Genomic DNA, 14,997 nt, shown 5'->3' with positions numbered 1-14,997 from the left:
AAAATCACCGATAACACAGGGTGCTACCGGCAACTGGCCACAGATTCGGTGCATGCCGCCGAAAAAGCCGCTTTAGCAAAACGTGGAAGAAAGCGCAGCTTCCGGGTAACCGGGGCGCAAACAGAAGCGGCGCCAGGGTCGCCGCGTGCATAATCGGTTACTCTGGGGTTTGCTGCCGTTGCGTCCCGTCTCATGCATAAGCGGTTTGCTTCGCTTCTTCCCCCTCCGCGTTTTCCATGTGACCCGAAATCGCAGTTTCGGCAGCCATGCATAATGGGCCCTAGACACACTCCAGTTTGTATACATCCCTCTTCAACTGGGGTGCACAAAACTAAACACAGTACTCCAAGTGAGGCTGAACCAGAGCAAAGTAAAGTGGTACCATCGCCTCCCGCGGTGCGGCATCCCTACTCCTTTCCTGCCCGGGGTCCCTTCCCGATGGCCATTGCACCACAGCCATTTCCCCGCACACAGACACACAAACACGCACACACACACAAACCCCCTGGCCGCCCCCCTCGTGCTTCCGCGGCTTCCCCGCACCCACAGACATGCACATACACACACAACCTCCCTGGCCGCACCCCCATAGCCCTGCCGCTGCTTCCCAGCAACCACGGACACACACACGCACACAGACAACCCCCCCAATGCACCGCCACCACTTCCCCACCCACACAGAGACACACACACACAAACACAGCCACCGCGCTCGCCCACTCCTTCCCCCACCCCACACACCCACATACACACTCCTCTCTACCCCCCTCTTCCCTCGCCATCACTCCCTCGCGATTCCCCCCTTCACACACCCCCTGTCCCCTCCCCTTTCACCTACCTCTCTGTCTGCCTTCCTTTCTTCCTTCTTACTTCCTGACTTCCTCTATTTCTCCATCTCCTTCCTGTCTCTCTGTCTCTCCCTCTCACTTGCTTCCTGTCTTTCTCCTTTACTTCCTTTCTATCTCCCTTCTACCCATCCCTTCAACCACACCTTGCCGTTTTTTCTCCCTCCCATACCTCCTTTCCTCTTCTTCCTTCCTTTAATACAGTCTGCCTCCCCATCCGCTATCGCCTGCTGTATTTCTTCAACAGCGGGCTTAATTTCTAGTTTTATATAAAACCTAGCTTTCAATAAAACTCGTGTTAGTACCTCAACCACCACATGTCAGCCCAATACCATACCATACCATACCAGTACACTACCATACTATATCATAGGAAGAGTTCCTAATGGAACAGAGCAAACAGGGAGTGTGTATGTAGGGGCAGGACCATGATTTCTTGATTATATCAACATTATATCCAAACAAAGGCTTGGTGGAAGAGCTCCTGAATTTCCGACAAGGCCCTGATTTCACTTGCAAATGAAAATCTCATGCTGTGATTGGAATCTTGACCACTGACAGGAGAAGATCACAGATGCATAATGCCAGGTGAAAATTCAGAGTCTACATTTGGAATCCTATGTGAAAAATCCAGCTAATCATAACTGCAGAAATAGTCCTGATATTCTCAATAAAAGATTCTCAGTGAAGACTACAACTTTCTAGGGGAAACATCCTTCTTTGAATTTTCTGGGTCCATTCTTCACTGATGTAGGTAACTCTTAGTGTCTAATGATTTGTCACACAATGTACTGTGACACTTTTAACATGGTCTAAGGGACTTTAAATTTTGCCAGAACAGGAACATTTGAAGTGTTCAGTGCTTTCTCCCACACCATTTTCCTGACCTGACCCACTTGGGACTATTTGTACTAGCTTTGTGGAGAACAATACTGCTATCAACATTTTTCAGCAGCAGCAAAAAATTGGGAAGAACAATTTTAATTGTGGAAGGAGCATGGGTGAAAGTGTTAAAACATCTTCCTTCATCTCCACTGCTGTCTTCAAATTTCCCCTCTCTGGCCACATTAAAGTAAAAACATCAGTAGATCCGGTCATGGCTTTGAGCATGATGGAAACATTGTTTTTGCTTACTTGTGAGATTTTTTTTTAATTCACAGGAAATTTTTGCTAGTTTCTTGTGAGGAAGCCAGATGTTTTATTGGAAAAGCCTAGTCTGTTAAATTTAATACAACTTAATCTAGTGAACAGAAGGCTATGGCCAGTTCTTTCCAATGAAACTTTTTGTTTTGCTCATTCTAACCAAATCATCAACATGACATCCTGGACTCATAATTTACTTTTAAAGATATAATTGTCCAGATGCTCATTAAAAAGACACAAAGGACATTTGTATGCAGAACAGCCACAAGGAATCCTGGATCAGTACACAGGGTGAGTGAAGGTTGCCCATATTCCTTTCTACCATTTCAGTTTAGCCATCAGCATAAAAAACTGCAAGTTATCTTGCTCCTGCCAAGACGGCAATTTCATTCACTTCCCTCAGTGAAGTCCTGTACAATGCTTGTAACCAAACAGCATCTCTGTAAACCACAATCAAGAAAAATTAAACTGGAAAATGGTTCTTTAAAAAAAAGTAACACATGAAGTGTCAGAACAATCATTTAACATTAGTTTTCAGTAAGGCATCCCTTACTGTTAAAAAATGCTGTTTTCCTTTTTAGTCCTTTTATCCCATGTCTAGACGTGCCTATTCGTTTTTAATTTCTCCATAGCCTACTTCCATCATCAACCTATAGTGAAGTCAGTGCTCGCATTTCAGTATTTAAAATATCTCCATTGGCCTTTTTCAAAACAGCACAGAGTGGTTGATGGAACCAAACATCTAATTCAAAAATACAGTGAAAAACATATAACCAACATTAGTTTACTTTATGACGTTGCACCCCAAATGCATTGAATGCACCTTATTCAGCATGTGTGAAAATATACATAATATTCTGCCCATTTAAAAGCTTAGAAGTGCTGTATAAACAGAGAAATGACTGTAAATGGTCAAATGAGCCTTGAGTGATAATCTGTTCCAAGACATCTGACTGGTTAGCATCAGCTGAACAGCAAGGGCCTCTGGAACTGGTTGCTGAGGAAAATTCAGTCTGATTTCAGGCCTAGCTGAGAAAAATTGAGTACTGACAATATTGGTATTCATCCCTAGAATCATAGAGTTGGAAGGGACCTCCTGAGTCATCTAGTCGAACCCCCTGCACAATGCAGGACACTCACAACCCTATCGCTTACCCACTGTAACCTGCCACCCCCTTGAACCCTTACCGGAAGCAGTTTTAAAAGGGGAGAGATCGTCTATTGATAGGAGAGTTTCTCTCCCTGGTCAAACAGGGAGTTAGCTTTGGTGAAGAGAACTACAGCCATTTTAAAGTGATTTCAAAATACTATAAAAGACTCATCCTGAAGCGTTTTTAATTTCCTTTTTAATTTCCAAAACTGCATTGGGGCTATTTCAAAACTTGAAAAGGCAGGATAGGGGGGAGAAAGTCTACCATGTTGCGGTTCCTCTGAGCATTTTTTTTAAATGGCAGTAAAGGACACAAGGACGCTATGTCTAGTTTGGTTCTAAGTAACCCTCAGGTATGCACTGGTTTTCCTAATTTATTTTCCTCGTGCCACCTTTATTGCTTGGTTAATGTTGTGACATCAAAGATTTACAAAGATCATCAGAGTTTGGTGTCTTAGATAAGCGTTTGTGCCTGTTTCCCAACTTAACATTACAATTAACCAGTTCAGATGTATTTTTATTTGCTTTATTTCATAATGAGAAACAGATTGCTGTCATGGAGTCAGATGTTAAAGGCTGATGGAAAAAGCAATAAATTAGATGCAACAAGATTAAGCAATCCATTCCATCCATCAGTTGTAATTGTTATAATAAGATAATCTTTTACATTCAATAGTGAAAGGACAATATGATTTATAAAACACTGAATGCATCTTTGAAATGCTGGCATTCCAAAATGTGTGTTCTGCTGGATTACAGAACAGAGCCTCTCCCATGCATCTCCTAAATTAAGAAAATTATGTACATTTCCTTTGTACAAAATGAATGTGATTTTTTATAATATTTTATTACAGCATTCCGATGTTTCTAAATCTTATCAGAGTCAGAGACAACTGAGTTAAGAAAATAGTTTTACCTTCCTCAAACTTAATTCAAAACTGAGAATTTTCTTGCCACAGTTCACTTGCCTTCAGCAATGAGCATATAAGTGGAAGGGGGAGAAAACAGCAGACAAAACCATAATGGTGGAAATCACTGCAAGCCCATGCTTCCAGTTCAGCAGGCCATGGAGCTCAACCCAATTTCCCACAGCATATGAACCTGAAAGAAGGTACAAAAAAGCATAAAACAAAGGAATTCTAAAATGTGCACTGTCTGTTATATAGGCCACCTGCACAGACATTCCCCATAGTAGGAAGGGGTAGCATGACAAGAGGCTGTCATGCCTCTGAAAGGGAAAAGAGACATTCATTGTGAGTCTCTGGGAGTGCTACCCCAGCATCCAATCACCTTTTAGCGTGGGGGAAGCTGAACACAGAAGGAAAGCACAGTGGCAGTGTAGTTCAGTTCTGCCTCAAGGAGAATGCAGTGATAGTTTTTGGTCTGCCTCTACAAGAGCAGTTTGGAGGTTAGCTTTGCCTGTTAGCAGGGCAGTGGTTCAGCTCTACCTCGGAGACCTTTTCTGCACTTGAATTTTGGCCTGACTCACCACTCGCCCAGTGGCAGAGCAAATACCAGGTTCTCCATGATGTTAGCACTAGCCTGTGGCCGTCCCAGGCATGGCCAGACACATGCCCTCATTTGCCCTGCAGCAAGGCAACATCAATACCTCTGGGCATCAACAGGGCCTATGTTGGGCCAGGGCTGTCTATAAGGGAAGAGTTGGGCCATCCTGCCCAGCTTATCCCCACCCTCACCTGGGTACAGGAACCCCAGAAGGGACAAAAAATGCCCCGGGTGGCTCCTCCACAATGCATAGCAGAGCCACCTGGGGCATTTGTTTGTTCGTTTAGGAACGTGGTATTGTGTTGGTATGCAATACCACATTCTTAAACAACCAAGAAAAGGCCCATGTTCTCCTGCAGCATGGTCGAACTTTGCTACCCCAGCTGCCATGCAGGAGCACGAATCCAGGGTGGACAGGATGCAGTCAGTCAAATGCTTTCCTGCGTGGGAGCAGGAATAGGTGGAGCAATCTGCCCTGGTTCAAACACCGGGCAGCAGCCTAGTGCAGAGCCTCCCATGCAGTAGCGGTCAGAGAGAGGACAGACTATCCAATGGTGAGGCCATTCCTCACATTTTAACATTTTAACATATTACAATACCATCTGCCATAGATGGATAAATAGATAATTATATATAATTCTTTCCATTCAATGACGGATGTGACTCAAAGGGTCACTCCATCCTTAAAATCCTGTGTCTGCTAAACAGAAAATGTCCTTGGTCCCTAATGCTACTACAAAATTATCTTCACTAATGAGTCAAGTGGGAAACATTAGCAATACAAATATTGATTATGGTTAGAATAAGTTCCTTCATCTGAATTCAGGTTACCTTCGTTGATCTGCAAAGAAGCTTTTAACCAGCACAGAGGGAAATCCTGCTATTTATCTATACAGATGACCAGATGCAAATCTTTTTGTTTTGTCAACTTTAACAGAATACAGAGATAGGTAGCCATATGCACACAAAAGGGTGATAGATGACCCAGCATCATCAATATAATTATGGTACCATAAGCCATACCAGCCCAGCAAATCCCTTAGAGAAACTGCACAGATGGTAAACAAAAGGGATAAAAACACAACCTCACCCCGGACTCTGGGTTCCGGGCATCTGGGTTGAGGGGCAGGTCATCAACAGACTCTGGGATTTGTCTGAAAGAAATTCTCTGGAGACATTCATCTTTTTTGACTGGAATTTTCTATTAAGACAGCCATAGCAGATCACTGGTGAAAACCAAAGGTCAACATGAGGTCAAACAAAACCATCAAGAATGTTTGGCCTTTTTCTTGTCTTAAGGAGATCCCAGACTGATCAGATTAATGCTGTTTCCAATGTCAAGGCTACATCTGATGCCTGTGTGAATGGGGTCCAGCACTTTCATAATATCCGTTTTTTAAAAAATAAATGGCCATGTAGGCATCTGAATGATAAGGATTCTTTCCAAGCAATAGCTGTCACGAGTTTGAACTTCAATGAAAAGGCACTAAAGAATAATTTCAAAACATATGCAGAAAAAATAAGAATGGACAGCTTCATCTCTGAACTTGATCTCAAAGGGAGTGTCAGCAGAACTGACTCAGTAAGGATTTCGTAGCTGTCTGATAAACTCTCTATTCTACTTTCAGTTCCAGCCACTGGCACATTTTTTCTCTTGTGGTCTTATGTAGACAGATTTTTATTTTGTTTGTGAGACTAACATGTATATTGCTTTTCTAATTTTATGAAATTTAAAGCCCAACATAAAAAGCATGAAGTTTCCATCACTCTATTACCGTTGAAATGCAATAGAAAATGGATGATCCAAAAAGCCACTTGCTGTTTCCAATGGCTCCCCCATCAATTGGGACCCAGAGCTGGTACTCTGGTTGTCACAGTCTAGATACACTGTTATCCACATAATGAAGATGTGTCTCATAATAATTGGATGATCAATTCATCATATGGAATCACACAGACACATAGTCTTTTTTTTCTTTTTGAAAGATTGAAGCTATTTTCAAAGATTTATGTGATGGGGTGGGCAGTTTGCAAAGGAAGCCTTCTTTACATTTTGAAAAGAGGCAATGTCCTACAAATTGTATTAGAAACCTGTTCATCTGTCTGACTGTCTTTACAAGAAAAGATTGTCTGAAATCTCTCTGGTTCAGAGAAGATAATATAGCAATGAAAAAAACATTGGGTAAAGTAGTCATGTGAAAGTATCTTATGTAATTTTTTTCTTGTTTGAGACAAGTTCAGGCAGATGTGGGATTGTAATGAAATCTGTAAAACTAGTGTTAAAATAATATTTGCCACATTTATAACTATAAGGTTAGTACTACCAGCTTATTATAAGAATAAACTACATATAAGAATCCCAAGGTTAAGAAACAAACTCAAAAATAAAGTGGAGTGGTTGGAGAAACTAAAGGAATGTGTACAGTTCAGTAAACTAATCTGCTTGTTTCCTGATAAAAAGTTAGATTAGTTTGATAAATTGAAAGCTGACTAGCTGGATACAAAGTTTTATCTTTAATTCGATGAATAGAATCATAGAATCATAGAGTTGGAAGGGGCCATACAGGCCATCTAGTCCAACCCCCTGCTCAATGCAGGATTAGCCCTAAGCATCCTAAAGCATCCAAGAAAAGTGGGTATCCAACCTTTGCTTGAAGACTGCCAGTGAGGGGGAGCTCACCACCTCCTTAGGCAGCCTATTCCACTGCTGAACTACTCTGACTGTGAAAAACTTTTTCCTGATATCTAGCCTATATCGTTGTACTTGAAGTTTAAACCCATTACTGCGTGTCCTCTCCTCTGCAGCCAACAGAAACAGCATCCTGCCCTCCTCCAAGTGACAACCTTTCAAATACTTAAAGAGGGCTATCATGTCCCCTCTCAACCTCCTTTTCTCCAGGCTGAACATTCCCAAGTCCCTCAACCTATCTTCATAGGGCTTGGTCCCTTGGCCCCAGATCATCCTCATCGCTCTCCTCTGTACCCGTTCAATTTTATCTACGTCCTTCTTGAAGTGAGGCCTCCAGAACTGCACACAGTACTCCAAGTGTGGTCTGACCAGTACCGTATACAATGGGACTATGACATCTTGTGATTTTGATGTGATCTTGTGATTTTGATGTGAATAAATCATATAGATGTTATTGTTTATAGAATTAAAGATAAAACTTTGTATCCAACTTTTTATTATTGTTGAACACAATTTTTATTATTTTAAAAAAGTATCTAAAGGAGGCCAGTTTACCTACAGCTTTTCCCTATCCCCTCCCCCACTGTGAATCACAGTTCTAGTTCCTGTGTATGTAACTTGCAGAAGAAGAGGTTCTTCAGCAGTTAAGCGCACGACATTTCCAGAAATAGTTCCACCCTAAAATTAGTGGGTTGCTAACTGTGTGTTCCTCCTGCAAGAATGTTATGGCAGTTCCACTTGGCTGAAAACACACGTTTTTAACTAAAGCAGTGTGAAAAACATGGGGAGGGATCATTTGACACAACTAATCCTTTGCAAGCAAAGAAATCAAATTTGGGGAAATAATATTGGGTTTCTAACAAAGTCAGCCATAAATAACAAACAACTGAACTGACACAGTGTATGTATGTGTATGAAGACAAATATAAGAAATATTAGTTAATTCATCCAAGTTCTGCTTGTACTATCAAATAAAAGGAAGTTGTTCTACACCTATGTGTACTTGCCTAAATCACAAATAACTGAAAATGTTTATGTTCTTCTTACTGTTCTTATCTGATGGCGGTCCTCTTGAAAACCACTATGCTTCTTTTTTAACTGGTTGCCATGCCTCACTGTTCAGTAGGAAAAGTATTTACTATATTTATTTGATAAGACTCTGGAGAAGTTCAAAATTGGTAATTTTTTTTAAAATTTCCATTCTGGAAAAGCCCTAGTAATATAGATGTTAATTATTATTTCAAATTCAGAGCTACTGTGGGCAAAGCCTATCCAGCAAATCTATAATGAGCCACAGTTGTCACAGGGCAGAAAAGAGTTTTGTATGACTAACAATTAATATGCAAAAGTAGTATAATTATATCACAAAGTAAAAATGTGTAGCATTTGTAATAACTTGTAATTTGCAGTTAGCACCTACAGTCTTTGAGGTTAATTAAAATGCCTTTGTCCTTTTTACAATTAACTCAAGTTGCTGTAGATGAAACCAGGGTGTGGGTCGATAAATGAGGCTGCCATCAGCCTCCCCTCCCTCCCCCCCAGTTCCTCTCTGGTCCCTTTCACAACTGTGTGATGGCAGTAAATGTTCCCTTGCTGCAGGGCAACAGAGGGCCTGAATCAGGCCACGCTAGGGATGGCCCCAACTCACTGCCGACATTGAGTAGAACTGGGAATTTGTCCCACCACTAGATGAGTGGTAAGGCAGGGCAAATTCCCGATGTGGAAACCATCCAAGTAAGTACTCTGCAAGCAAAAACGAAGGGATTCCCCCCGCCTGCCAGCTTACAAACATGTAAAGAGATTGTTCACAAGGTGGAACCAAAAACCTCTGTATGGGAACATCACAAATGCAATTCTAAAAGATTTCAATACTTCCCATTAGACATTCTGGAACAGAAGTGCAGTGTTAAATGTTTCACGTACTGAACTGAATTGACTCCACCTGCACTCATTTTAATAGATTCTGCACAGCACTGAAATGCACAATTCTTACCCCTGAGTGGATTATGGAACCAAATCAATAGTGGTTAAAGCTTCACTAACCATAATTCCATATATACAGTGAAAAACACAGTTGTGTTAACATTTATTTTTGCTTCATGAAGTTGATTTCTCTAAAATCATACAGAATGGCTCAGTTTAAAAAAAAATGTGTAAATAGCTGACCATTATGATCAGGAGACTGATCTTATTAGTAAGACCTAATAAATAGCCACTACCTAGGTCCTAGGGGAAAGAACACTTCAGTTCTCGCAATGCTATGTGTTGGTTTTAAGAAATATCTGAATAAGCATTGGAAACCCAGGCGGACCATGTTAGACTAAACCACTCCATGCTTCTAGATATTTAACATATGAGTCTCATTTGTCTTCTTTTTTTGCTTGTGGCTTAGTATATTAATTTTCTTTGACTTTGTTGTCCATCGCATTAAGTCTCACAGCATTGGTTTCAGCTTAAGTCTCAAGTACAGTATCATTCTAAACTAAGATTTCTAAACTGACTTGGAACCCATGACTTTCTTTGAAAGCTCTCTTGGCCCTAATTTGAGCAATATAAACAGTTTTGTACCTTGTGTCTTTCCTGTCACCACAGAAAGCCTGTGCCACATTTGGCAATGCACCTTGGGCCCAAACATAATCTTCCATACAGTATACACTATTCACGCTGGACAAGAAATCTATGCTTCATAATGGAGGGAAGCCATCTTAATATAAATAGGATGTTTACACTGGGGGTTTTCAATGAAAACAGTGGCAAATAATTTTTGGAATGTAGTTTAGCATTTGCAGGAAGAAATACATAGTTGTGTCACGTCAACAAAAAATGATGGTGTTTACATGTAGAGCCTACAGTACAAAAGCATCCACAAGAACCACAGAACATTTATAAATGGGCCAGCTGTGGCATAATAGTTAAGAGTGACTTTCAGCATCTTACTTCCATGGAGGAGTGTAATTCTTTGTTTCTTCTGTGATTGGGATATGATTATAATCCTTTAGGCCTTTTCATGGCTTGAGTTGACACTGGCTGAATTAGAGGCTGTCATTAAAGATTCCCAAGAAACACAATTGATGCACAAAATTCAGCAGTTCATTACCTGGAGAGAATGACCATACCACCAGGGACATAAGCATCACCACTTTGGCCTCCAAGTAGTAAAAAGTCCTAAACAGCTTGGGTGCTATTTATCTGCAGTTACTTCCTTCGGTCACATCTCAGTAAAACACTTTAAAGTATTTATTTTTACAAATGGATATCTATCCATAATTTCAGAGAAGCTTACATCAAAATCTGAAACCAATTCACCATAAAATAATGGGGAAGAAGAAGAAGAAGTGTTGGTTCTTATATGCCGCTTTTCTCTACCCGAAGGAGTCTCAAAGTGGCTTACAGTCGCCTTCCCTTTCCTCTCCCCACAACAGAAACTCTGTGAGGTGGGTGAGGCTGAGAGAGCCCTTATATCACTGCTTGGTCAGAACAGCTTTATCAGCACTGTGGCAAACCCAAGGTCACCCAGCTGGCTGCATGTGGGAGTGCAGAATCGAACCCGGCATGCCAGATTAGAAGTCCGCACTCCTAACCAAACTTGCTCTCTGGGAAACAACAAGAGAACATCAGGGGAAAAAATCACATCCCAGCAGACAAACCAATAACAATCACTCAGGACCCATAGGATTTGACAAGCCTTCTTTAAGACAGCTAAGGAGCCCTTCTCCTTCAAAAGTCCATTTCAGAGTGAAGGAATTCAGATGATGCAAACATTTTGTCTGGGGAAAAGGACACTCAATGAGAAAGAGAGGCTACTAGTGAAGTAAATAAATAAGGTGGATCAGTGTATTATAGCTGTAACATCATAACTTATCTTCAAGGACAGCCTGTCATAGGTAGATCTGTCACAGAATCATATGGTTGGAAGGGGGCATGTAGGCTATCTAGTCCAACCCCTTGCTCAGTGCAGAATCAGCCTAAAGCATCCTGGATAAGTATCTATTTTATACTAGAAATATAGCCCGCTGTAGAAGGGATACAGCGGGCTCTAGGCACTTACAGTTTGTTGTGTCCCGCGGCGACGGCTCTCCGTGGCGGCTCCCTCCTGTGAGCGGCGGCGGGGGAGGCAGGGAGGGCCCGGCAGCTGCTACACGCACCTCCCAATTGGCCACTTGGCCCTCGAGTGGCACTCGGAGGGGCCCAATCAGGAGCCGCTTCGCGGCTCCTGATTGGACGCCTCCAAGTTTTTATCCCGGACTGGTCCCGCCCTAACTCCTTCCCACAACCCCTTACTCCTTTATATAGTCCGTGGCGCCCACAGCGCCACGGGCGGTGTACAGATTGTTATGTTTAAATTAATGAAAACTTGAGGCTACAGAAGCGTATGTCTGTGAGGACAGATCAGATAAGTCATGAAGTGAGAATAATTTACCTATTAAGTATGTGGGTTCAGTCAGACACAGATACTTAAGATCCAAACAACAAGGCAACTTTATTGAACATGAAGAATTGAACAACAGGCCTTAAATACTTGCTTAAACCATACCCCAAGACACACAATTGTCTGTAAATGTACACTTGTGATTGGGTCATAACAATCCAAGGGATAAAGAGGGATGTGGTTGGTGATGGTATGAAGCAACGTCTACAGTAGTGGTTTTCAACCTTCCTAATGCCGTAACCCTTTAATACAGTTCCTCATGTTGTAGTGACCCCCAACCATAAGAAATTAAACCAAAACTGACCAATGGCATGAAGATCCATTGTTCATGATTGTATATGAATTGGTTTTTTTCTGGGGTTTCTCAGTTCAGCTCTGCCTATTGTCCCGCCATGCCGATCTTGCTCTTTTCCGCTGCACCAGGCAGATGAGTGCTCTATCTCAATATAACCACAAGGCTGTTGTGTGGATGGTGCCCCCCCCCCCCGGCCAAGCTGTTTGCCCTGCAGCAACCCCCGTGAAAGGGTCCCGACCCCCAGGTTGAGAACCACTGGTCTATAGATATAATTGTTGGACTTTTTGATGCCAGCAATTATTACAAGGGCCTCTTTGTTGATCTGGGTATAACTCCAGTTGGCTGAGAACAAGGTATGAGATTAGTAGGCAGTGGGAGCTTTATGCCCATCTGGCAACTGGTGAACGAGGACTGCCTCAATTATGTAAGGGGAAGTTTCACAAGCGAGGACAACTACTTGGATTCATTGACGTGGACAAGAACACAGTCAAATGTGTCGCTGTGTTTGGATGCTGTGACACAGTTTAATAATAATAATGTAACAGGATTAACTTTTGCTTATATATTCCTACTGTTATGATGGTCAGTTCTTAGTCTGACGAAAAGTGCTTGCACTCAAAAGCTCACACCTTGAATTAATCTTTGTTGGTTTTAAAGGTGCTACTAGACTCTAATTCCAGGAACAGAATGTGTTGGCCTGTGATGAGGTGCAGTCAATAACTTGGCTATCTGATTGGTATACCATCCACCTGACAGACTGGCAGATACGCTGGTCTCCTGGAGGCAGATGTTTCAGTACAAAACCAAGCCAAAAGGGGAATGAAAACCCAACCTTCACAAAGTCAGGAACTCAAAAGTTGAGCTATAAAACAATATAAAATTGTAACAATTATTTATTAAAGTGCACCAATATTCGGTTAAAAACAAAGTAAAAACTACATAAAAACTATATAGGTCTAATTGCACATGAACAGACCAAATGTGTTTCGATCCTACTGGGTCTTCCTCAGTGGTCAATAAAATTAAATAATTATGAAGTATAGCTGGGTGGTCAAGGGAAATCTGTTAGATGTAGGCCCAACAAATACTGGTATAGTGTTTCTTTTTGAAGCACCACCTTCTAAGATATGTAATATCTAGGAACACCACTCTCAACTATTGTTTTACTCTGCATAGAGAGTGCATCTCATGTGTGTCAGAAAAAAGCTCTCTACTCTCAGTTAATTAAAGTTATGACTGAGGATTTGATGTTCTCACATCAGTGGATGCCTCGTACTGTCCTGATGTGGTCTGAGCTGTTGAGCCGATGGGTGTGGAGGAGTTTGAAGAGTCCAGAGTCATCAATTGGGCAAAAGCCAAAATTAATTGTTCGGTTTCATGAGTCATTGTTAAGTTAGGGTGCCGGGTTGTTTGGCATTCTGATATTGATAACCAATTAGGTGTGCTAAATCACTCTGATGGAGTGCATCTCTCTGGGCAGGATGTATGATTCCATGATATCAGGTGGGCCCTAACTGGTTGGTTAAGGGTGGTCAAGGGTTGGCAGGAATAAGGTGTTCCTCATTCTGTGGCGCATTTTGCACGTGAGAATAAGCCTGTTTTCAGGTGTGCAATTGGCCTCCCTATGGGAATTGGGGCCAACCCTCCATGGGAGGTTGATTATTAAACCTGTGGCCATTTAAAAGACAAAACCTTGAGTTGCATCATCTTTCTGCCTAACTGGCCTCCTTGCTGTCAATTAGCAACTTACCTGTGCTGCTTTTTGGTGGGTGGAGGGTATGCAGAGAGTGTGGCGTCTCAGGCAGCCGCGCCACGTGTTGGGGGTGCATGCTATGGCAGCAGTGCATATGGCGCAAGAGACTGGGCTAGGAGCATCCTCTTGGGATGCTGTCTGTTTCCTTACCACCTCTTTGCCAGAGCACAGGCAAGCAAACCCACCCACCCTCCCTGTTTTTGTGTTATTGTTTGCGTTAATTGTTATATTTTGTCACAGCGTACTTTGCATATGAGAATGAGCCTGTTTTGAGTGGAGCCGGTGTCCGATCAGCCTCCCTGTGGAAATCGGGGCCTTCTTAAGGGGCTGGTGGTAATGAGCAGCTAGCCGACCTGGTGAGGTAGGCTAGAGTAGCTCATTCTTGACCAGATGGCTCAGGAGGAAGCCAAGGTGGTTTGTGCCCTTTGGCCCTTTATCTGGATTATCTCCCATTCTTACACAAATCCAAATTGGAGATTCATATTCCTTGCAGGGAACATTGAAGGACTCCTTGTGGGTTTGCATGTGGGTGCATCAGTCAGCGGACTGCCTAGGTCAGGCTTACTCCCGAGTTGTGCCAACCCTCCATGGGGGGTTGATTATTAAAGCTGTGGCCACTTAAACGGCAAAACCTTGAGTTGTATCATCTTTCTGCCTAACTGACAAATGTAGATTCATCCACTGTCAGAAGTGATAACTAAAGATTTCTTTTTCTGGGTGATATCTGAGCTGTAGAATGTTATCCTTCTAGCTGACAGCCTGGGCATCAAGCATGACCAACTATAGACACTAGGTGAGAAAGTTCTTTCCCCCCAGGATTTTTGTTGATTAGATTTTGGTCAGTTGAATTATCTTTTTTTTTAATTGTACTTTAACTGCATTGGTTTCTTATCTAGTTTTACAACCATAGTTATTTAACAGTGTTCTTACTATTGTATTATTTTGTTCTGTGACTGCACCTTTTATTTTCGTATTTTATTGATAATGTTTTGAAGAGATTGACAGCCACCTTGGAAGCATTTGTAGGGAGATTGTTTTAAATAAATCAAATCTAAAATAAAATGAAATGTTCCAACAGCTCAGAGAATTGTTGGAGATGTTTAATTGTAGATGGCAACCTTTTTGTTTATGTTGAAAATTTACTGGCAGAACATTGTTGGTTGTAAAATCTTATGCAATCAATTTCT

Source organism: Paroedura picta, chromosome 6 (genome assembly GCF_049243985.1).
Source record: "Paroedura picta isolate Pp20150507F chromosome 6, Ppicta_v3.0, whole genome shotgun sequence".
NCBI classification, from domain to species: domain Eukaryota; kingdom Metazoa; phylum Chordata; class Lepidosauria; order Squamata; family Gekkonidae; genus Paroedura; species Paroedura picta.
Note: the sequence above shows the minus strand (reverse complement) of the source record.